The sequence below is a fragment of the Somniosus microcephalus genome, unplaced genomic scaffold, assembly GCF_052327205.1.
Source record: "Somniosus microcephalus isolate GS21.2 unplaced genomic scaffold, FLI_Smic_1.0 unresolved_chr2, whole genome shotgun sequence".
Taxonomy (NCBI): Eukaryota; Metazoa; Chordata; class Chondrichthyes; order Squaliformes; family Somniosidae; genus Somniosus; species Somniosus microcephalus.
In genome coordinates this window covers 11898832-11921806 of record NW_028225180.1, presented here as the reverse complement: position 1 = coordinate 11921806, position 22975 = coordinate 11898832, and positions in this window count along the sequence as shown.

Sequence of the window (22975 nt, the reverse complement as noted above, 5' to 3'; positions counted from 1 at the left end):
TGGAAGCTGCTGGCTGCGGACTGTGAGTGGGGGTAGGGGTCCACCATACGCCATCGTAACACTTTTAAGGTGGCACTGAAAATCTAACCCCAGCAGGACGGCAGCGCAGAGGTCAGGCAGGACCAGAAGTTTAAAATGATCGTACACGGTCCCGTCTACTACGAGTGTCACCACGCAGTAGCCGCCGATGTCCGCCGACTGGGACTCGGAGGCCATAGAAATCCGCTGTTGCGCAGGCAGGACTGGGAGAGAGCAACGCCGCACCATGTCGGGGTGGATGAAGCTCTCCGTGCTCCCAGAGTCAAAAAGGCAGATTGTATCGTGACCATTTACCTTAATGTCCATTGTGGAACTGGCCAGTTGGTGCGGTCTCGCTTGGTCCAGTGTAACGGATGCCAGCGTAGGGGTCGGTGTGTCGCTGCGGGTATCAGATGAGGCGGTGTCGGGGGCCTGCTGCGTCCCGGCTGTCGTCCAAGATGGCGGCGTCAATGATCCCCATGTGGCTGGAGGCGTCCAAAATGGCTGCTGTACCGGTGATTCGCACACGGCCGGGGAGGTCCAAAATGGCGGCCCGCATGGCCCACACGCGGCGCTGCTGGGGTTCGGGGTGGCTTTGGCCCTGCAGACGCTAGCGTAGTGTCCCTTCTTCCCGCAGCCCGAGCAGATCGCGTTTTTCGCCGGGCAGCGCGCTCTGGGGTGTTTTGCCTGGCCACAGAAGTAGCATTTCTGGCCTTGGGGCACTGCTGTCTGGCCTTGGGACACTGCTGCGGTAGTTGGGCCGTTGTTGGGGTGTGGCTGGGGTGGCACGGCGCTATGAGGCGGTCCTACCGTGTCCCAGGCTGTCATTCCCCGCGGCGTCCACGGTGCAGAGGAGTAGGCATCCATGCCCTGGTAGGCTGCATCCAACGATAGTGCGAGTTCAGAGGCCTTGTTGAGGTCGAGGTTACTCTGCTCCAACAGTCGCTGTCGTGTGTAATTGGATCTGTGGCCCGCTACAAAAGCGTCCCGGATAAGTTCCTCTGTGTACACGGCGGCCTTTACATCCTTACAACCACAGGCCCGGCCAAGCACAGACAGTGCCTGAAGGTATTCCACGGTCGATTCCCCAGGTTGTTGTTTACGACTCCCCAGGAGGTGCCTGGCGTACACTTCGTTCACTGGGCGCGTGTACTGGTCCTTGAGGAGCTTGATAGCATCCGCGTACGAGGTCGCGTCTTGGATGACCGAGTACACTCGGTGGTTCACTTTGGAGGTCAGGACATCCAGTTTGTCCTCGTCCGATTTGATTGCTTCGGAGGCGGTCAGGAATTTTTCGAAACACTTAAGCCAGTGAGTAAACTTGGTGGATGAGTCCGCCTCCCGATGATCTAAGTCCAGGCATGCTGGTGTGAGGATCTTCTCCATTATAAAAATGTTGTTAATAAAATTGATGCGCTATCAATTACTCATAAAAGACTGAGAGTTAGAAGAGTAACTAAAGGCTTTTATTAACAACAGAATGGAGGTCTGCCTCGAGTGGTCGACCGATCCAGGATACAAAGGGCTGGGGAGCAGTCACCTTTATACTAGGACCTGTGGGAGGAGTCAGCCGAGGCATGTCCAGGCATGTACACAGTGGAATACAAACAGGACAAACAGGAATACAAACAGTGGTTTACCACATGTTTATCTTATCCGGCCTCCAGAGAGTACTGGAGGAGGTTACAGAGAGGGAGGGTTTTAGGGGCTGGAGGAGGTTACAGAGATCGGGAGGGTTGTAGCGGCTGGAGGAGGTTAAAGAGATGGAGGGTTTTAGGGGCTGCAGGAGGTTACAGAGACATGGAGGGTTGTCGGGGCTGGAGGAGGTTACAGAGATAGGGAGGGTTTTAGGGGCTGGAGGAGGTTACAGAGATACGGAGGGTTGTAGGGCTGGAGGAGGTTACAGAGATAGGGAGGGGAGTAGGGCTGGAGGAGGTTACAGAAATGGGGAGGGTTGTAGGGGCTGGAGGAGGTTACAGAGATAGGGAAGGGAGTAGGGCTGGAGGAGGTTACAGAGATAGGGAGGGTTGTAGGGGCTGGAGGAGGTTACTGAGATAGGGAGGGTTGTAGGGGCTGGAGGAGGTTACAGAGATAGGGAGGGTTGTAGGGGCTGGAGGAGGTGACAGAAATGGGGAGGGTTGTAGGGGCTGGAGGAGGTTACAGAGATAGGGAGGGTTGTAGGGGCTGAAGAAGGTTATAGAGATAGGGAGGGTTGTAGGGGCTGGAGGAGCTTACAGAGATGGGGGGGGTTGTAGGGGCTGGAGGAGGTTACAGAGATTGGGAGGGTTGTAGTGGCTCAAGGAGGTTACAGAGATAGGGAGGGTTTTAGGGGCTGGAGGAGGTTACAGAGATAGGGAGGGTTTTAGGTGCTGGAGGAGGTTACAGAGATAGGGAGGGTTGTAGGGCTGGAGGAGGTTACAGAAATGGGGAGGGTTGTAGGGGCTGGAGGAGGTTACAGAGATAGGGAGGGTTGTAGGGCCTGGAGGAGGTTACAGAGATAGGGAGGGTTGTCCGGGCTGGAGGAGGTTACAGAGATAGGGAGGGTTGTAGGGCTGGATGAGGTTACAGAGATAGGGAGGGTTGTAGGGCCTGGAGGAGGTTACAGAGATAGGGAGGGTTGTCCGGGCTGGAGGAGGTTACAGAGATAGGGAGGGTTGTAGGGCTGGAGGAGGTTACAGAGATAGGGAGGGGAGTAGGGCTGGAGGAGGTTACAGAAATGGGGAGGGTTGTAGGGGCCGGGGGAGGTTACAGAGATAGGGAAGGGAGTAGGGCTCGAGGAGGTTACAGAGATAGGGAGGGTTGTAGGGGCTGAAGAAGGTTATAGAGATAGGGAGGGTTGTAGGGGCTGGAGGAGGTTACAGAGATGGGGAGGGTTGTAGCGGCTGGAGGAGGTTACAGAGATAGGGAGGGTTGTAGTGGCTCAAGGAGGTTACAGAGAAAGGGAGGGTTTTAGGGGCTGGAGGAGGTTACAGAGATAGGGAGGATTGTAGGGCTGGAGGAGGTTACAGAAATGGGGAGGGTTGTAGGGGCTGGAGGAGGTTACAGAGATAGGGAAGGGAGTAGGGCTGGAGGAGGTTACAGAGATACGGAGGGTTGTAGGGCCTGGAGGAGGTTACAGAGATAGGGAGGGTTGTCCGGGCTGGAGGAGGTTACAGAGATAGGGAGGGTTGTAGGGCTGGAGGAGGTTACAGAGATAGGGAGGGGAGTAGGGCTGGAGGAGGTTACAGAAATGGGGAGGGTTGTAGGGGCTGGAGGAGTTTACAGAGATAGGGAGTGTTGTAGGGGCTGGAGGAGGTTATAGAGATAGGGAGGGTTGTCGGTGCTGGAGGAGGTTACAGAGATGGGGAGGGTTGTAGGGGCTGGAGGAGGTTACAGATATAGGGAGGGTTGTAGGGGCTGGAGGAGGTTAAAGAGATAGGGAGGGTTGTAGTGGCTGGAGGAGGTTACAGAGATAGGGAGGGTTTTAGGGGCTCGAGGAGGTTACAGAGATGGGGAGGGTTGTAGGGCTGGAGGAGGTTACAGAGATAGGGAGGGGAGTAGGGCTGGAGGAGGTTACAGAGATGGGGAGGGTTGTAGGGTCTGGAGGAGGTTACAGAGATAGGGAGGGTTGTAGGGGCTGGAGGAGGTTACAGAGATGGGGAGGGTTGTAGGGCTGGTGGAGGTTACATAGATAGGGAGGGGTGAGGCCATTATCTTTGTACATTGTTCCTGATTCAAGGTTTTGGGGGAAACTTTATTACAACCACTGCTACTGTTAAATGCTGACATTGCGCTTTGGTCTGATTTCGGGCAATCTTCCCATCATGCCTTGCAGTTTCAGTAACATTTAATAACATGGCTTCTAACACAACTTTAATACACATTCAAAGGTTATCCAAACCTACAGGTTACCCTATCAGACCTCAACTCCACTTTCCTGCCCGATCCCCATACGACTCAACCTCCACAGCCCTCTGGGGCAGAGAATTCCAAAGATTCACAACCCTCTGAGTGAAGAAATTCCTCCTCAACTCAGTCCTGAATGGCCGACCACTTATCCTGAGCCTGTGGCCCCTGGTTCTGGACTCCCCAGCCTCTCAGTGTTTACCCTGCCAACCACTCGCAGAATTTTCTATGTTTCAATGGGATCGTCTCTCATTCTTCTAAACTCTAGAGACTATAGGCCGAGTCTACTCAATCTCTCCTCGTTGGACAATCACCCCCATCCCAGGAATCAGAGAGAGCATGGAGAAAGAGGAATACGCAAACAAATGGAGGAAGGAGAAGGGGTAGGGAGAAACAGGAAAGGAGGACGAGGGTAAAAGAGATGAGAAAAAGACAGAACAGGACAGAGAAAGAGGGAAATGACGAGCAACAAAGGAAGTGGTGGTGAGCCACCTTCTTGAACCGCTGCAGTCCATGCGGTGACCCAGCGACGATGAAGGAAGGGCCGATATATTTCTAAGTCAGGATGGTTTGTGACATGGAGGGCAACTTGGAGGTGGCGGTGTTCCCATGCGCCTGCTGCCCTTGTCCTTCTAGCTGGTGGAGGTGGCGGGTTTGGGAGCTCACAATTAGTTTTTTTTTCCCAGTGCACCCTCTTCTATTTATTTATTGTGTCCACTTCATCTTGCCTGCCCAGTTCTCGGTAATTCTTACCTTATCGCCTTTTCCTCACCGGATCATCCGCAATTCTGCTAGTCCATATCCTAACTCGCAGCGAGTACCGTTCACCCATCAACCAACCTCCCCGTCATGCCCACTGTGCTCGTGGTCCTACATTGGCCACTGGTCGGGCAATGGCGCAATTTAAAAATTCTCATTCTTGTTTTCAAATCCCTCCATGGCCTCGCCCCTCCGTATCTCTGTAACCTCCTCGAGCCCTACAACCCTCCCTATCTCTGTCACCTCCTCCAGCCCTATAACCCTCCCTATCTCTGTAAACTCCTCTAGCCCCTACAACCCTCCCTATCTCTGTAACCTCCTCCAGCCCTACAACCCCTCCCTATCTCTGTAACCTCCTCCAACCCCTACAATCCTCCCTATCTCTGTAACCTCCTCCAGCCCTATAACCCTCCCTATCTCTGTAACCTCCTCCAGCCCCTACAACCCTCCCTATCTCTGTAACCTCCTCCAGCCCCTACAACCCTCCCAATCTCTGTAACCTCCTCCAGCCCTACAACTCTCCCTATCTCTGTAACCTCCTGCAGTCTTACAACCCTCCCTATCTCTGTAACCTCCTCCAGCCCTACAAATCTCCCTATCTCTGTAACCTCCTCCAGCCCCTACAACCCTCCCTAACTCTGTAACCTCCTCCAGCCCTACAACTCTCCCTATCTCTGTAACATCCTCCAGCCCCTACATCCCTCCCTATCTCTGTAACCTCCTCCAGCCCCTACAACCCTCCCTATATCTGTAACCTCCTGCAGCCTTACAACCCTCCCTATCTCTGTAACCTCCTCCAGCCCTACAACTCTCCCTATCTCTGTAACCTCCTCCAGCCCCTAAAACCCTCCATATCTCTGTAACCTCCTCCAGTCCTACAACTCTCTCTATCTCTGTAACCTCCTCCAGCCCCTACAACCCTCCGTATCTCTGTAACCTCCTCCAGCCCCTATAACCCTCCCTATCTCTGTTGTAGAATAAAGCTTATGTCTGTTTTGATAATGTTTTAAATGTAAAACTTTTCTTAAAATTACGATGATATATAATAATGCAAGTTAGAAGCATAGAACCTCTGTTACAATATGTATAACCTTAGCTAAAAAGGCACAATGCCGAGAAGCAAAGCATGATGGTAAATTATGCCAACTTGATGTAATTCTGTAAAATGGTCTGTTAAGTAAACAAGGAGATAGTGGGGAACAAGAAATTCAGCAACATTGCAAAAGAAGGTAAGGGGCTGGAGACATTCAACACTCCCTATTTCTCAAAAATGCAGAACCGGTTAAACAATGAGCTGATTAAGAAGCAAAAAGACATCTGTGAGAACTTAGTTTGAAGGTTGTTCCAAGATAAGGATAGCTCGGTATGAGCAGTGAGTGGGTGACTGAAATAACGTACCAGACAGTTAATGAAGGCCACGTAGGCACAGCGGAGAAACAGGTATAAATGAACGGTTATTGAAAACTGAAGGCAGCGCGAAAGCAGAGGAAGAGAAACTTCAGTCAAAACAACACAGCAAGACTGAGAGAGAGACCGTGCGGCAGTCACTCGGTGGGCTCGTGACTGGGGTTTCAGGAACACACTGTGACTATCGTCTTGTTAAGTATTACTTCTTGTACTGCATGTAAAGTGCTTAATAAATCTGTTATACTGATACACAATATACCTGTACCAGGAGTGGTTTGTTATAGTCACGGAAAATTTCAATATAAATTACGGATCTCACAGATCTTAAGAAATCCTACAACCCTCCCTAACCCTGTAACCTCCTCCAGCCCTACAACCCTCCCTAACTCTGTAACCTCCTCCAGCCCTACAACCCTCCCTATCTCTGTGACCTCCTCCAGGCCTACAACCCTCCCTATCTCTGTAACCTCCTCCAGCCCTACAACCCTCCCTATCTCTGTAACCTCCTCCAGCCCCTACAACCCTCCCTATCTCTGTAACCTCCTCCAGCCCTACAACCCTCCCTAACTCTGTAACCTCCTCCAGCCCTACAACTCTCCCTATCTCTGTGACCTCCTCCAGGCCTACAACCCTCCCTATCTCCGTAACCTCCTCCAGCCCTACAACCCTCCCTATCTCTGTAACCTCCTCCAGCCCCTACAACCCTCCCTATCTCTGTAACCTCCTCCAGCCCGACAACCCTCACTATCTCTGTAACCTGCTCCAGCCCTTACAACCCCCCCATCTCTGTAAACTGCTCCAGCCCTACAACCATCCCTATCTCTGTAAACTGCTCCAGCCCTACAACCCTCCCTATCTCTGTCACCTCCTCCAGCCCCTACAACCCTCCCTATCCCTGTAACCTCCTCCAGTCCTACAACCCTCCCTATCTCTGTAACCTCCTCCAGCCCTACAGCCCTCCCTCTCTCTGTAACCTCCTCCAGCCCCTACAACCCTCCTTAGCTCTGTAACCTCCTCCAGCCCTACAACCCTCCCTATCTCTGTAACCTCCTCCAGCCCTACAACCCTCCTTAGCTCTGTAACCTCCTCCAGCCCCTACAACTCTCCCTATCTCTGTAACCTCTGCCAGCCCCTACAACCCTCCCTATCTCTGTAACCTCCTCCAGCCCCTACAACCCTCCCTATCTCTGTAACCTCCTCCAGCCCCTACAACCCTCCCTATCTCTGTAACCTCCTCCAGCCCCTACAACCCTCCCTCTCTCTGTAACCTCCTCCAGCCCCTACAACCCTCCCTATCTCTGTAACCACCTCCAGCCCCTACAACCCTCCCTCTCTCTGTAACCTCCTCCAGCCCTACAACCCTCCCTATCTCTGTAACCTCCTCCAGCCCTACAACCCTCCTTAGCTCTGTAACCTCCTCCAGCCCCTACAACTCTCCCTATCTCTGTATCCTCCTCCAGCCCCTACAACCCTCCCTCTCTCTGTAACCTCCTCCAGCCCTACAACCCTCCCTATCTCTGTAACCTCCTCCAGCCCTACAACCCTCCTTAGCTCTGTAACCTCCTCCAGCCCCTACAACCCTCCTTAGCTCTGTAACCTCCTCCAGCCCCTACAACTCTCCCTATCTCTGTAACCTCCTCCAGCCCCTACAACCCTCCCTATCTCTGTCACCTCTTCCAGCCCTACAACCCTCCCTATCTCTGTCACCTCTTCCAGCCCTACAACCCTCCCTATCTCTGTAACCTCCTCCAGCCCTACAACCCTCCCTATCCATGTAACCTCCTCCAGCCCCTACAACCCTCCCTATCCCTGTAACCTCCTCCAGCCCTACAACCCTCCCTATCTCTGTATTCTCCTCCAGCCCTACACACCTCCCAGATCTCTGCACTCCTCCAAATCCGGCCTGTTGCACAGCCCCCCCCGATTTGAATTGCTCCACCATTTGCGGCCGTGCCTTCTATTGCCTGCGATCCTCAGCTCTGGCGTTCTCTCCTAAAGCTCGCCGCCTCTCTCTCCTCCTTTGAGGCTCCTTAAAACCCACTTCTTTGACCAAGCTTTAGGTCACCTGTCCTTATATCTCCTTATGTGTTTTAGTGTCAAATTTTGCTTTATAATCGCTCCTGTGAAGCATCTTGGGATTCTTTAACTACATTAAAGGCGCTATATAAAATGTATGCTTTTGTTGTTCTTCTTCACATGAAGGGGAGTGGAATTCTAGAACTCTCTCCCCCCAAAATATTCTTGAGGCTGGGGTTCAATTGATAATTTCAAAACTGAGATTGATAGAGTTTTGTTGGGAAGGCTTACGGACCCAAGTAAATGAATTTGAGATACAGATAACATAAGAACATAAGAAATAGGAGCAGGAGTCGGCCATTCGGCCCTTCGAGCCTGCTCCGCCATTCAATGAGATCATGGCTGATCTTCTGCCTCAACTCCATTCACCGGCCCTATCGCCATATCCCTTGATGCCCTTACTAGTCAGAAAACTGTCGACTGCTGTTCTGAATATACCCAATGACTGAGCCTCCACAGCCCTCTGGGGTAGAGAATTCCAAAGATTCACCACCCTCTGTGTGAAGAAATTTCTTCTCATCTCAGTCCTGAATGGCCGACCCTTTATCCTGAGGCTGTGGCCCCTGGTTCTAGACTCCCCAGCCAAGGGAAACATTCTCCCAGCATCCACCCTATCAAGCCCTGTAATAATTTTGTATGCTTCAATGAGATCCCCTCTCATTCTTCTGAATTCAAGAGAATACAGGCCTAAGTTTACTCAATCTCTTCTCATACAACAGTTCTGCCATCCCAGCAATCAATCTCGTGACCTTCGCTGCACTCCCTCTATGGCAAGTCTATCCTTCCTTAGGTAAGGAGACCAAAACTGTACACAGTGCTCCAGGTGTGGTCTCACCAGGGCCCTATATAATTGCAGTAAGACGTCTTTACTCCTGCACTCAAATCCTCTTGTAAAGAAGGCCAGCATACCATTTGCCTTCCTAATGGCTTGCTGCACCTGCACATTCACTTTCAGTGACTCGTGTACAAGGACACCCAGGTCCCTTTGAGCCATGATCTAATTGAATGGTGGAACGGGCTTGAGGGGCTGAATAGCCTCCTCCTGTTAGGTTTCTCGATTGCAAGTGTCTACCTGCCTCACGGGCTGATCTGTCCCTTGCCCCCCTCCCCCTTACAGCAGATAGCTCACATTGTTGGCAATTCGTGATATTTGCAAGTTCTCATGTGGAGGAGATCATTTATTAAATAATGCTCGTTCTCAATTCCAGTGAGATTTCCACCTATATATTCCTACAGCGCCTTTCTCAACCTCAGGACGCCCCAAAGCTCTTTACAGCTGATGAAATATTTTTGTAGTGAGGTCACTGGTGTAATGTAGGAAATGTGGCAGCCCATTCGTGCACAGCAATCTCCCGCAAACAGCAATGTTGTAGGAATGTCTAGTTCCTATCCAAAGACTGAGGTCCACTCAGGCGCTTAAACAAAATGAAGTTTAATGGAAACTAACAGGTTTAAACAAGTAACTGCAGGAGAACATCGAGTGTAGGTCTATTCAGTTCGGAGGCTCCACGAGGACTGCTGGCTGGTCCCGTGGTTGACGTCATGACGTCATCATGTTCTTCCCGCCAGTGGGGAATCACGTGATGTACGGCGTGACGTCATCGCGTTTACCCGCGCTGTTAAAGTAATCACGCTCTGTACAAGTAAACAGTACAAATAAAGATACAGACTCAGGCTGTAGCTAACATGTTAAAGGGAATTATATACAAACGTTCTGAGTCCTTTAGTGGCTCCGCCACATGCGCCCCCCCAGAATTGTCTTTAACAGCAAAAGTGAGACGGCGAGGAGGCCTGACAAGCCTGTCCGAGCGACTTCTGTAACCCTGAAGTGGAAGCTGATGGCCGGTGGTTGAGCTGTCGGGCGGTTGTGGTGGAGCTGGCACAGCGACTGTGGGCGGTCGGCCCCGTTTTGGCAGTTGAGCAATTTCGACTGGGCTGTCCAGGTCTAAGTGCGCCGGCTTCAGCCGGTCAATCGATATGTGGTCCGGTTTACCTCCGATATCGACCGAAAAGGATTTGTCTCCTGGCTCTATGACGCGGAAGGGACCAGTGTAAGGAGGCTTGAGCGGGTCCCAGTGAGCGTCGTGGTGGATAAACACGTACTCGGCGCTTTTCAGCTCAGTTGGGACGTGGGAGCTCTGTAAGCCGTGATGTGACGTAGGCACTGGAGTGAAACATCTGGCCGCTTCCTGGTGGCTGACGAGTTGCTGGGATGCGGACCATGGCTCTGTTGGAGACGGGAGGAAGTCCCCTGGTACTCGTACTGGTTGGCCATATACGAGTTCCGCCGAGGAGGATTATAAATCTTCTTTGGGCGCCGCACAAAGACCCAAAAGGACCCAGGGAAGTCTGTCTACACATCCCGCGCCTTGAAGACTGGCACGCAGAGCGGCTCTGAGCGACCTGTGGAATCGCTCGCACAGGCCGTTCACCTGTGGATGATAGGCAGTGGTGCGATGTAGTTTGGTGCCGAGCCCCTGAGCCACAACATTCCAGAGCTTGGAGGAATACTGCGGTCCACGATCGGAAGAGATGTCCGCCGGTACGCCGAAACGAGCAACCCAAGAGGAGATGAAAGCTCTGGCCACGTCTGCCGAAGTGGTGGAAACCAAAGGAACTGCCTCTGACCATCTAGTGGTGCGGTCTACCATTGTGAGGATGTGTGTAAAACCTTGAGAAGGTGAAAGTGGCCCCACGAGGTCCACATTCACGTGGTCGAATCAACGCTCCGGAACAGCGAAGGTGGCCAATGGAGCTTTTACATGACGCTGCACCTTGGCCTTTTGGCAGCCCACGCAGGTGTTGGCCCAGTCGCGGACATCCAGGTGCATACCCCTCCAGACGAATTTTGACGACATCAGCCTATGCGAGGCCCTCATGCCAGGGTGTGACAAACCATGTATGGCGTCGAACACTTTTCGGCACCAGGCGACTGGAACTATAGGGCGGGGAACTCCCATGGAGACGTCGTAAAGTAGCGTGGTGCCTGCGGCATGGAATTTGATGTCGGCCGCTTGGAAGCTAGAGGGGCTGGTCCTGTATGCTTGGACCTCCGGGTCCGAGGCTTGATCCGCAGCCATGAGGGCATAGTCGATTCCGAGTTGGACTGCGTGCACGGTCGCGCGGGAGAGGCAAGCCACCACCAGGTTGTCTTTGCCGGACAAATGCTGAATGTCCGTGGTGAATTCTGAAATGAACGTCAGGTGACGTTGTTGCCGAGCTGACCACGGTTCGGCGGTCTTGGCCATAGCGTACGTTAGTGGCTTGTGGTCCACGTAGGCCATGAACGGACGTCCCTCTAGTAAGAACCGGAAATGGTGGATGGCTAGAAAAAGGGCCAGCAACTCCGGTCAAAAGTGCTGTACTTTCTTTCATTTTGCCATAGTTGACAGCTGAAAAACGCAAGCGGTTGCCACGTCCCATTCACCCACTGTTCCTGCACTGCGCTGATTGCGTAGTCCGACGCGTCGGTGGTAAGGGCAATGGTGGCACCTGGAAGCCGGTGCGCCAGCATGGTTGCATTGGCCAAGGCGCCTTTGGTGTTGACGAACGCCCGGTCCATCTCAGCCGTCCAGCTGATCGGATCCTTACCGGACTTGGCCTTGAGGGCCTCGTACAAGGGCTGCATAAGCAGAGCCGCCTTAGGGACGAACCGATGATAAAAATTTACCATCCCGAGGAACTCCTGTAGGGCCTTGACGGTCTGCGGGCGCGGGAAAGATGTAACCGCCTCGACCTTCATCTGTAAGGGAATTGCACCGTCTGATGTAATGCGGTGGCCCAAGAAATCAATCCGCTGCAGGCCAAACTGGCACTTGGCCGGGTTGACAATCAAATCGTGTTGACTGAGGCGTGTGAAGAGGGTACGCAAATGGCAGAAGTGCTCCTCTTTGCTAGGGCTGGCGATGAGGATGTCGTCGAGGTAGATGAAGTGGAATTTTAGGTCCCGAAGCACGGAGTCCATTAAGTGCTGGAAAGCCTGTGCGGCATTCTTTAAGCCAAATGGCATCCGCAGAAATTTGAACAGGCCAAATGGAGTGATGACTGCGGTTTTCGGGACGTCTTGCGGGTGCACAGGGACCTGGTGGTAACCGCAGACGAGGTCGACTTTCGAAAAAAAGGTATTTCCCGCCAGATGGGCCGAGAAATCTTGGATATGCGGGATCAGGTACCGATCCGGAGTAGTGGCGTCAGTCAGGCATCGGTAGTCGCCACATGGCCGCCATCCGCCGCCGGGTTTCGGAACAATGTGGAGAGGCGAAGACCAGGGACTATTCGACCGGCGAATAATCCCCAGCCGCTCCATCGTGTCGAACTCCGCTTTCGCAGCAGCGAGCTTGCCAGGTTCGAGTCGTCGGGCCCGTGCGTAAACCGGGGGGCCGGTGGTGGTGATGTGATGTTCCACACCATGTTTAGTAGCCGAGGAGGAGAAAGTGGGCCTGGTCAGATCTGGGAACTCTCTGAGGAGCCGAGTGAAGTCGTCTGGAGGTGGTAACGCACAGAAGACAGTGCGCGGCACGGCATTACCGCGGTGGCATGGGATGGAGTGGAACGTGGCCGCATTGATCAACCGGCGGTGACTGACATCGACCAAGAGGCCGTTGGCTCACAAAAAATCCGCCCCAAGGATGGCCTGCGTGACTTTGGCCGTGATGAATTCCCAGTGGAAACGCTGGCCGCCGAAACACACCTGGACCCGCCGCCTTCCGAAGGTCCGAACGGCCGCGCCATTAACCGCTGCGAGGGCGGGGCCGTGGCCCCCAGCTAGTATATCGAGATGTGACACAGGTAGGATGCTACACTGCGCCCCGGTGTCGCAAAGGAAACGTCGACCAGAAAGGGAGTCGGTGATGAAGAGAAGCTTCTCTGAGTCTCCGATGGCCATCGCAGCCGCGGGGCGCTCGTTAGACCCGGTCCTCTTTCGCCAGGGTGTCTGTAGATGTTTTTCCTTTTTGTGCGAAAAACTGCAGGGAGGGCGGCAGCATCTTGCTTTCGCGCCAAAACGGGCGTGGTAAAAGCACAACCCCACTGATTGAGGAGCTGGAGCAGCGTCTGTGGGGGAGGGGCGCCTCATGGCCGCACAGTGCTGTTGTGTCACCGCGAAGATCTTGTCCACTTCAGCAGCAAGCTCCGCGCAGTCTGTGACTTCGGACCTGGCTAGGGCAGCCTGAACTTGCTCCGGGAGTAGGCTGAGGATTAGCTCCCTGAAGAGGAAGCATTCCGGCTCGGACCCGAGGAGCGTGAGCATCTGGCTTATGAGCTCGGATGGCTTGGAGACCCCGAGGCCGGGCATAGCGAGCAGTCGGCGGGCGTGCTCCGACTTCGTGAGCCTGAAGACCTGTAGCAACCGCGCCTTTAGCGGGTCATACTTGCGATCAGTAGGTGGACTATCAAGTAGGCTGACGATCCGCGAGGCTGTGGCGCTGTCGATGGCGGAGACCACGTAATAATAACGGGTCTGATCCGCAACGATGTCCCTGATGGCGAACTGGGCTTCAGCCTGGATGAACCATGCGGCTGGTTGTTGCTCCCAGAACTGCGGTAGCTTCAAGGTAACGGCGTTCGTTTCCATGTTGATTACCTTCTGCGAAAACCATTTGCAAAAGTCGGGGTCACCAATGTAGGAATGTCTAGTTCCTAGCCAAAGACTGAGGTCCACTCAGGCGCTTAAACAAAACGAAGTTTAATGGAAACTAACAGGTTTAAACAAGCAACTGCAGGAGAACATCGAGTGTAGGTCTATTCAGTTCGGAGGCTCCACGAGGACTGCTGGCTGGTCCCGTGGTTGACGTCATGACGTCATCACGTTCTTCCCGCCAGTGGGGGATCACGTGATGTATGGCATGATGTCATCGCGTTTACCCGCGCTGTTAAAGCAATCACGCTCTATAAAAGTAAACAGTATAAATAAAGATACAGACTCAGGCTGTAGCTAACATGTTAAAGGGAATTCTATACAAACGTTCTGAGTCCTTTAGTGGCTCCGCCACAATGTGATCATTTAGTGATGTCGATTGAGGGATAATTATTGAACTCAGGACTAGGGGAAAACGCCCCTGGCCTTCTTTGAAATAGTCCCCGAGGGAGCAGACCGGGTCTCATTCGAAAGGCGGCACCTCCGACAGTGCAGCGCTCCCTCAGCACTGCTCTGGAGTGTCAGCCTAGCTTTGTGTGCTCAAGTCTCTAGAGTGGGACTTGAACCCACAACCTTCTGACTCAGAGACGAGAAAGAAAGACTTGCATTTCTATAGCGCCTTTCATGACCACCGGATGGTTCAAAGCTGTAGGAGGTTTTTGGTGTGTGTGAGTCAGCTTCACCTCTGGCTCCTTTGAGCAGTTTGAATCGCTCCACACCCCCGGGTCCTAGACACCGGACTTAGGTACAGGCAGCGATACAGAAAATCGAGTAGACAAGTGGCTTGGTGCAAGAAAACCAAATCTTATTAAAAGGCTGAATAAAACACAAAACTACTGAGTATTACTGGTATAGTTACAGGCATAAAACAGTTAATACACTTATGTGGGAATGGGGAACACACGGCACATCGAGGGAAACAAATACATTAAAAATCCCCTTATCCTTAATCCCACCCCCTATACCTAACTAGATTAAGCTATGAGGGGCCAGGAATTCATGCTCACCAATTCAAAGCCTGTCACTTTAGATGGTGGGGTTTGAGGTCCGCTCTTCCTGTCCTTTGGGGTATCTCGTCACCACGTGGTCACAGGGCGCGGCGCTGAAGTTGTTGGTGCAAAGGCACCCTGTCCTTGTCTCCGTTAACGTCTTCGTTGAGTACTTCGTCGCGATGGGCCTTCTTCTCCTTTGGGCGGTCGCTGACGATATTGCTGCGGTCGGAGTTCGGTTGGCGGTTATTACCGTCTAATGATGTTGCTATCCATGCTTCGAACAACAGTTTATTCTTCAACTGGGTTATTACTGTCCATGTGACAAACGCCAGCTTATAGCTAGGTCGTTTGTCTAGATTTTGCTACCCATTCTTCGAATACCAGCTTATTCTCAAATTGGGGTTTTACTGTCCATGCATGTAACACATGGACAGCTTATAACCAGGCGTTTGGTTCCCCCAATGCGTCTATCGCTGCCCTTCTCTGCTCTTATCGGTTTACTGTAATTCTTCGTCTCGTCTCGTCTCGTCTCGTCTGCCCATTTGTGGCCTGTGTGTCCTGTGTGGTTTCGAACTCGGGTCTCGTTCTCCTCCCGCGTTGGGCCCTTGGTGTAGCAATGGGCATCCTTGGTGTTGAGCGGCACGGGGAGCGAGAAGAGAGCCCGCCACGAGGCCAGGCCACGAGAACGAGTGGCAGCAGGCCAAAAGCCAAACGATAAGAGGCCAGAGCAAGTGAGCTAAGAGACCGATCACTACCGATGGGCCTACTATTATACCCGATTCTTCATTCCTTATCTGCGCGCCAAATCAGGTCGGTCCTTTGTCTAACTTTTGGCAGGCTCATTTAAACTGATTACAGCCATTTACTTTAACGACCCTGAAATGGCTGTCTCTGTGTTTTAATGGTTTTAATGTCCTGGTTGTTGGTTATGTATGAAACTTAATCGGGTTTTCCTGACTCGATGGCTTCTGTGAGCTGTTACCGATTAAATATGCAGAAACCTGATGACCTCGATTGCGGCCCATTCTAATCTGATCTGTTTCAAGGCGAATGGAATGCATATTCTGTGTTTGCACTGTCTGGCCCCACAGAGTCTATTCACAGGTCTATGCATTTTAAGTTTCGTTCCAGGCTTGAAAAAAAAGGTATCTCTGCCTGCTTGCAGGGCCTTGCTTTTAAAATCTTGTCCTTTTGGTCACGAGGTTGCAGAAGCCATTTTGGGTACCCTGTTTTTATTTCATAACTTGTCCATGCAGGGTCCATTTGTCCATAACATCGGGGAATGTGGGAATTTTGAGAACCCTACAAAGCGCTTTACAGCCAATTCAGTACTATTTGAAGTGGAGTCACTGTTGTAATGTGGGAAACGCGGCAGCCATTTTGCACACAGCAAGCTCCCACAAACAGCAACGTGATAATGACCAAATAATCAGTTTTGGTTATGTTAGTTGAGGGATAAATATTTGAAAGGACACCGGGGATTAACTCCAGTCACCTGGTGGGCACGCTGCTGGGGTTTCGAGGAACTGATTGTGAGTAATCATCTTCTTAAGTATTACTTCTTTGTATTGGATGTAAAGTGCTTAATAAATCTGTTATATTGATACACAATATACCTCTACCAGGAGTGATCTGTTATAGTCACGGAAAATTTCAATATAAATTACAGATCTTAAGAAATCCTACAACCCCTCCCTATCTCTGTAACCTCCTCCATCTCTATAACCCTCCCTATCTCTGTAACCTCCTCCAGCCCCTACAAACCTCCCTATCTCTGTAACCTCCTCCAGCCCCTACAAACCTCCCTATCTCTGTAACCTCCTCCAGCCCCTACAAACCTCCCTATCCCTGTAAACTCCTCCAGCCCTACAACACTCCCTATCCTTGTAACCTCCTCCAGCCCCTACAACCCTCCCTATCTCTGTAACCTCCTCCAGCCCCTACAACCCTCCCTATCTCTGTAACCCCCTCCAGCCCCTACAACCCTCCCTATCTCTGTAACCCCCTCCAGCCCCTACAACCCTCCCTATCTCTGTAACCTCCTCCAGCCCTACAACCCTCCCTATCTCTGTAACCTCCTCCAGCCCCTACAACCCTCCCTATCTCTGTAACCTCCTCCAGCCCCTACAACCCTCCCTATCTCTGTAACCTCCTCCAGCCCCTACAACCCTCCCTATCTCTGTAAACACCTCCAGCCCCTACAACCCTCCCTATCTCTGTAACCCCCTCCAGCCCCTACAACCCTCCCTATCTCTGTAACCTCCTCCAGCCCCTACAACCCTCCCTATCTCTGTAACCTCCTCCAGCCCTACAAACCTCCCTATCTCTGTAACCTCCTCCAGGCCTACAACCCTCCCTATCTCTGTAACCTCCTCCAGCCCCTACAACCCTCCCTATCTCTGTAACCTCCTCTAGCCCCTACAACCCTCCCTATCTCTGTAACCCACTCCAGCCCCTACAACCCCTCCCTATCTCTGTAACCTCCTCCAGCCCCTACAAACCTCCCTATCTCTGTAACCCCCTCCAGCCCCTACAACCCTCCCTATCTCTGTAACCTCCTCCAGTCCCTACAACCCTCCCTATCTCTGTAACCTCCTCCAGCCCTCCCTATCTCTGTAACCTCCTCCAGGCCTACAACCCTCCCTATCTCTGTAACCTCCTCCAGCCCTACAACCCCCCCTATCTCTGTAACCTCCTCCAGCCCCTACAACCCTCCCTATCTCTGTAACCTCCTCCAACCCTACAACCCTCCCTCTCTCTCTCTGTAACCTCCTCCAGCCCCTACAACCCTCCCTATCTCTGTTACCTCCTCCAGCCCCTACAACACTCCCTATCTCTGTAACCTCCTCCCTATCTCTGTATGTGCTTTATGAGCCCAGGTCCCTGGAGTGGGACTATGAACCTACAGACCTTACATGACTCAGAGGCGAGTAGTGTTACCAACTGAGCCACAGCTGACAGAGTGCTACCCACCCAGCTAAGGCTGACACATTTATTGACTTGGGTGAATTTGATCTGCCAGGCATGATGTTGTTGACGAAAAATCTCTTTGGAACAGTTGAGATGCGCCGATTGGTGAGAATGGGGAGGATCAAGGGGCGAGGAGCGTGGGCGAGAGATTAAGAAGTGAGACAATCTGGCCCACAGACCCGTCCTATGTTGAGCAAGTTTCCTGTTCAATTGCCAAACGAGTTTCATCTCGTGTTTTGCAAAGTGCCAACTCGGTCAAATTGTGTTGTTTTTTGAAATCGTGCACCGAAAATTCAGCAGCGGGACCAAATACCTAAAATCCCACCTTCGAACCGTCCTCGGCAAACCAGTCAGTATCGGAACACTAATCTTATTTTAACGATGAATTATCTCTATCAGGGAAGGGTCGTAACAGGATCATTCGGAAACAATTCTCTGCAGAATTTACACAGGAGTATAACAGCAACAATAATCACTGTGAGATTGCTGCATGATTTAAATCTGTGTTTTAATTTGTGTTTTAATACCTACGAATATATAAACGCCCGTGATCGTCAAACTGGCGCGTCGATGCTGAATAACTAACGGCTCCTCAAGCGTGTAGATCCTGAGGTTTATTCTAACTCTGCCATTAGATGTCCCTCTGCAATTGTATCCAGTCACAGACCGCTGGGAACGACCGCCGGTGCAATTCGGCCACTCGATCTGATCGAAAATAACACAAATCTAACAAAGGGGCAAATGTTCCCCAGGAACAACTAATTATTAAAATTCCTGATTGTACAACCATGTCAGAATTAATCCAAGTAGTTAACTTTCCTAATGTGTAAAGGTGTAACAATACGCAACGGAGTATTGCAATGTGTATGTACAAATGATATAATGCTTTATTATTTAACAATGCATAACCAGGCGTTACAATATGTAATTATATAATAAATCGAACGATCAAAATATGTAATTATAAAATAGAGAATGGAATAATTAAATAGCGCAATATATCGTGATGTAATGATGGATTAAATGTTGCAATATTTAATACAATTAATGACATTAAAATTATATTTATATATTATATAAAACATAGAACAGAATAAAGAAATATCGCAATCAATATAGTGATGTAATGATTAATTAAATGTTACAATATATAATTATATATCTAATACAATAATGAAACATTAAAACTATATTTATATATTACATACAATATAAAACAGAATAAAGAAATATCACAATCAATATAGTGATGAAATGATTAATTCAATGTTACAATATCGAATACAATTAATGACATTAAAATTATATTTATATATTATATAAAACAGAATAAAGAAATATCACAATCAATATAGTGATGTAATGATTAATTCCACGTTACAATATATAATTATATATCTATTGAAACATTAAAATTACATTTATATATTATATAAAATATAAAACAATAAAGAAATATCGCAATCAATGTAGTGATGTAATTATTCAATGTTACAATATATAATTATATATCTAATATTGAAACATTAAAATTATATTTATATATTATATAAAATATAAAACAGTATAAAGAACTATGCAATATATATAGTGATGTAATGATTAAGTCAATGTTACAATATATAATTATATATCTAATACAATTATTGAAACATTAAAATTATAATTATATATTATATTAAATATAAAACAGAATAAAGAACAATCGCAATATATGGTAATGTAATGATTAATTCAATGTTACAATATATAATACAATTAAAGAAACATTAAAATTATATTGATATTTATATAAAATATAAAGCATTAAAGAAATATCGCAATCAAGATTGTGATGTAATGATTAATTAAATGAAAAATGTAAACGTCTATTTATATAATGTATAATATATAAAATGGTATAATGAAATATCACAATATATATAATTAAATGTTACAATATATATTTATATAACTATATCATATCTAATTTAAATAATGAAACATTATAATTTCTAATCGCATAATGTCTAAAAATTCACAATCAAATGTTGAATTGCCTATTTACATAATATCTATTTTTTACAAGTGTTGAATGATCACAAAGTAATTATGTAATTAATCGAATTATCACAGTATCTAAATATAAAACATTAAACTGTTCAATGAATTATCACAATATACGGTGATATAATGAATATTAACACATTACTGTATCCATTTATCTAAACATATCAAATCTAATCCAAGTAATGGAACATTAGAATTTCTATTAGCATAATCTATTAATTAAATAAAAATGTACACTGCTGTACTGAAATATTTATTAGCATATTCATGTACAATTAAATATTAGGATGAATTGTATAATGTTTAGACATATCACAATCTCTAATAAAATATTCCACACCTAATGACATGATGTACGATGATAAAATATATAATATTTGCATACATATTATAATATTGAAATATAAATGCAAATTGTTGTTATTATTCAATACATCCAAATATTACAATATTGAAATCTATAATACATATAATTCAGTTCCATAATGCACATCACTATCATAATGGGGATATATGTGAAATATTACAATATGTAGTTATGTAATTATAATAATGTTATAATCTAAAATAAAATAATGAAATATTTAATTATAACAAGATATAATATGTAATGTATAATTAAATATAAAAATAATTATAATATCTATCATACATTATGATAAATACATAATGAAGTATTATGACATATAATGATAATGATTAATGAAATACATGGAGATTAAGGATATTACATAAAATATCAAATATCTAAGTAGAATAGAGTATAATGATGTAGTGCTATAGCATAATATATAATATAACAATGCTTACAATAAAAGTATAATTATAAATTATTTAACATTAAATTAAATATTACAATATTGAATTATATATGTAAAGTATAATTATATATTACAGAAGATATAATTTAGTATATACAATAACATAAATTGATATGATGATATTTAATTGCATAGCATAATGTATAAATCATTCTGTAAAGTGCACCGCTGTTTCAAAACATGCTAATACATTCAGTACATTTACAATCATACGCTTCACCAACTAAACAATAACAGGTTATTAGGTACTGAGGACAGGAGTTTTAAAACTGGATTTCTCAGGGTCGGGAAAGAATGAGCGGTGATTAGATTACAGTAAAGTACTGGAATGACCTCGGTCCTGAATATCTATTCCATCTGAGAATTGGTGTCAAGATCAATGGAACTATACTGAAAATGGGCCATATTTATCATCATATAATTATATAGTCACGCAGTTGTTCCATATGAACCCTACAGATTTATATAGGAACACAATTAGTGTATATGAACCCTACAGATTTATATAGAATGACAATCAGTGTATATGAACCCTACAGATTTATATAAGATCACAATCAGTGTATATGAGCCCTACAGATTTATATAGGAACACAATCAGTGTACATGAACCCTACAGATTTATATAGGATCACAATCAGTGTATATGAACCCTACAGATTTATATAGGAACACAATCAGTGTATATGAACACTACAGATTTATATAGGAACACAATCAGTGTATATGAACCCTACAGATTTATATAGGAATAAATCAGTGTATATAGAACCCTACAGATTTATATAGGATCACAATCAGTGTATATGAACCCTACAGATTTATATAGGAACACAATCAGTGTATATAGGCCTAGAAATTCAGTTGTGTTAGCCAGCCGTTAGCACCATAAGAGGGGTAGATTTCGAGCGCTAGGCACTTAGCGCCCGGGCGCAGACCGATCTGCGCCTACGCCCAACTTCAGTTGACAGTTAGCGCCGGCGCAAAGTGTTTGCGCGCGCTCAGCTGCGTGCGCAGCTTATGACGTCATTTCGTCGTGCAACGCTGTTTGTGCGCCCCAAACCGGAACTTCAGTGGTGCCCGCCCAATGTGGGCGTGGCGCTGTTAAGAACTGTGAAGTGGAACGCAGCAGAGGCCCTGCGGGCCTCGGGGAGCGCTAATTAAAGGGCACATACACTGAACTATAAAGGCCAGCCATTTTGCTGCAATGACTTTAGTGCTTTGGATTCCTGGACAGAGACCAAGGAACAGACCTTACTGATTTGGGACAACATAGGAGAGGTATTTTTGGCTTCTGGCCAGAGCTTGGAAATTTGACTCATTGTGATTTCACTGTTTGCAAGTATATTATGGGGGCTGCATGGGGTTGCAACCCTCAGTTCCAGCATTATGTGCGAAGAGCTCGCAGACGCTGTGTGAGAGGGGCAGCCATGTCTAGACGCAGAGGGGCCATCAGGCGTCGGCAACGTAGGCCTTACCCACTCAGGGAATACCGGCAGCAGGTGTCCTATCTCACCATGACTGCCGCGCATTGTGTTAAGAGGCTGCGCTTCAGAAGGGAGTTGGTTGCAGAGATCTGCCAGCTGTTTCACAGAGATCTGCATCCACAGCTGATGTGCAGGACGTCTCTGTCGGTGGAAGTGAAGGTCACGGTGGCTCTGAACTTTTATGCAAGCGGCTCCTTCCAAGCCGCTGCTGGGGACATAGCGAACATCTCCCAGTTCGCCGTGCATCGCTGCATCCGGCAGGTCACCGATGCCCTTTTCGCAAGGAGACACCAATTCATCTCCTTCCCCATGACCCTAGAGAGGCAGGAGCAGCGTGCAGTCGGATTTGCCAGGATCGCCGACTTCCCCATGGTGCAGGGCGCCATTGACTGCACGCATGTGGCTATGCGGGCACCTATCGACAATGCTGAGGATTACCGCAACTGGAAGGGCTACCATTCCCTCAATGTACAGCTGGTGTGTGACCACAGGCAGCGCATCCTAGCTGTCAATGCCCGCTTTCCAGGAAGCAGCCACGATGCATTTATCCTGCGCCAGACTACTGTGGCTGACATGTTCCAGGCACAGCCTCCCCCAAGAGGATGGCTTATCCGGGACAAGGGCTACCCTTTGTGTACATGGCTCATGACCCCGCTCCGCGCACCCAGGACCCCTGCTGAGGAGGCATACAACGAAAGCCATCAAGCCACAAGGAACATCATAGAGCAAACGATTGGCATCCTCAAGCAACGGTTCCGCTGCCTGGATCGTTCTGGCGGCTCTCTACAGTATTCGCCGGATAGAGTCTCCCAGTTCGTCGTCGTTTGCTGCATGCTGCACAACCTGGCTATCCGCAGGACTCAGGCACTGCCACCT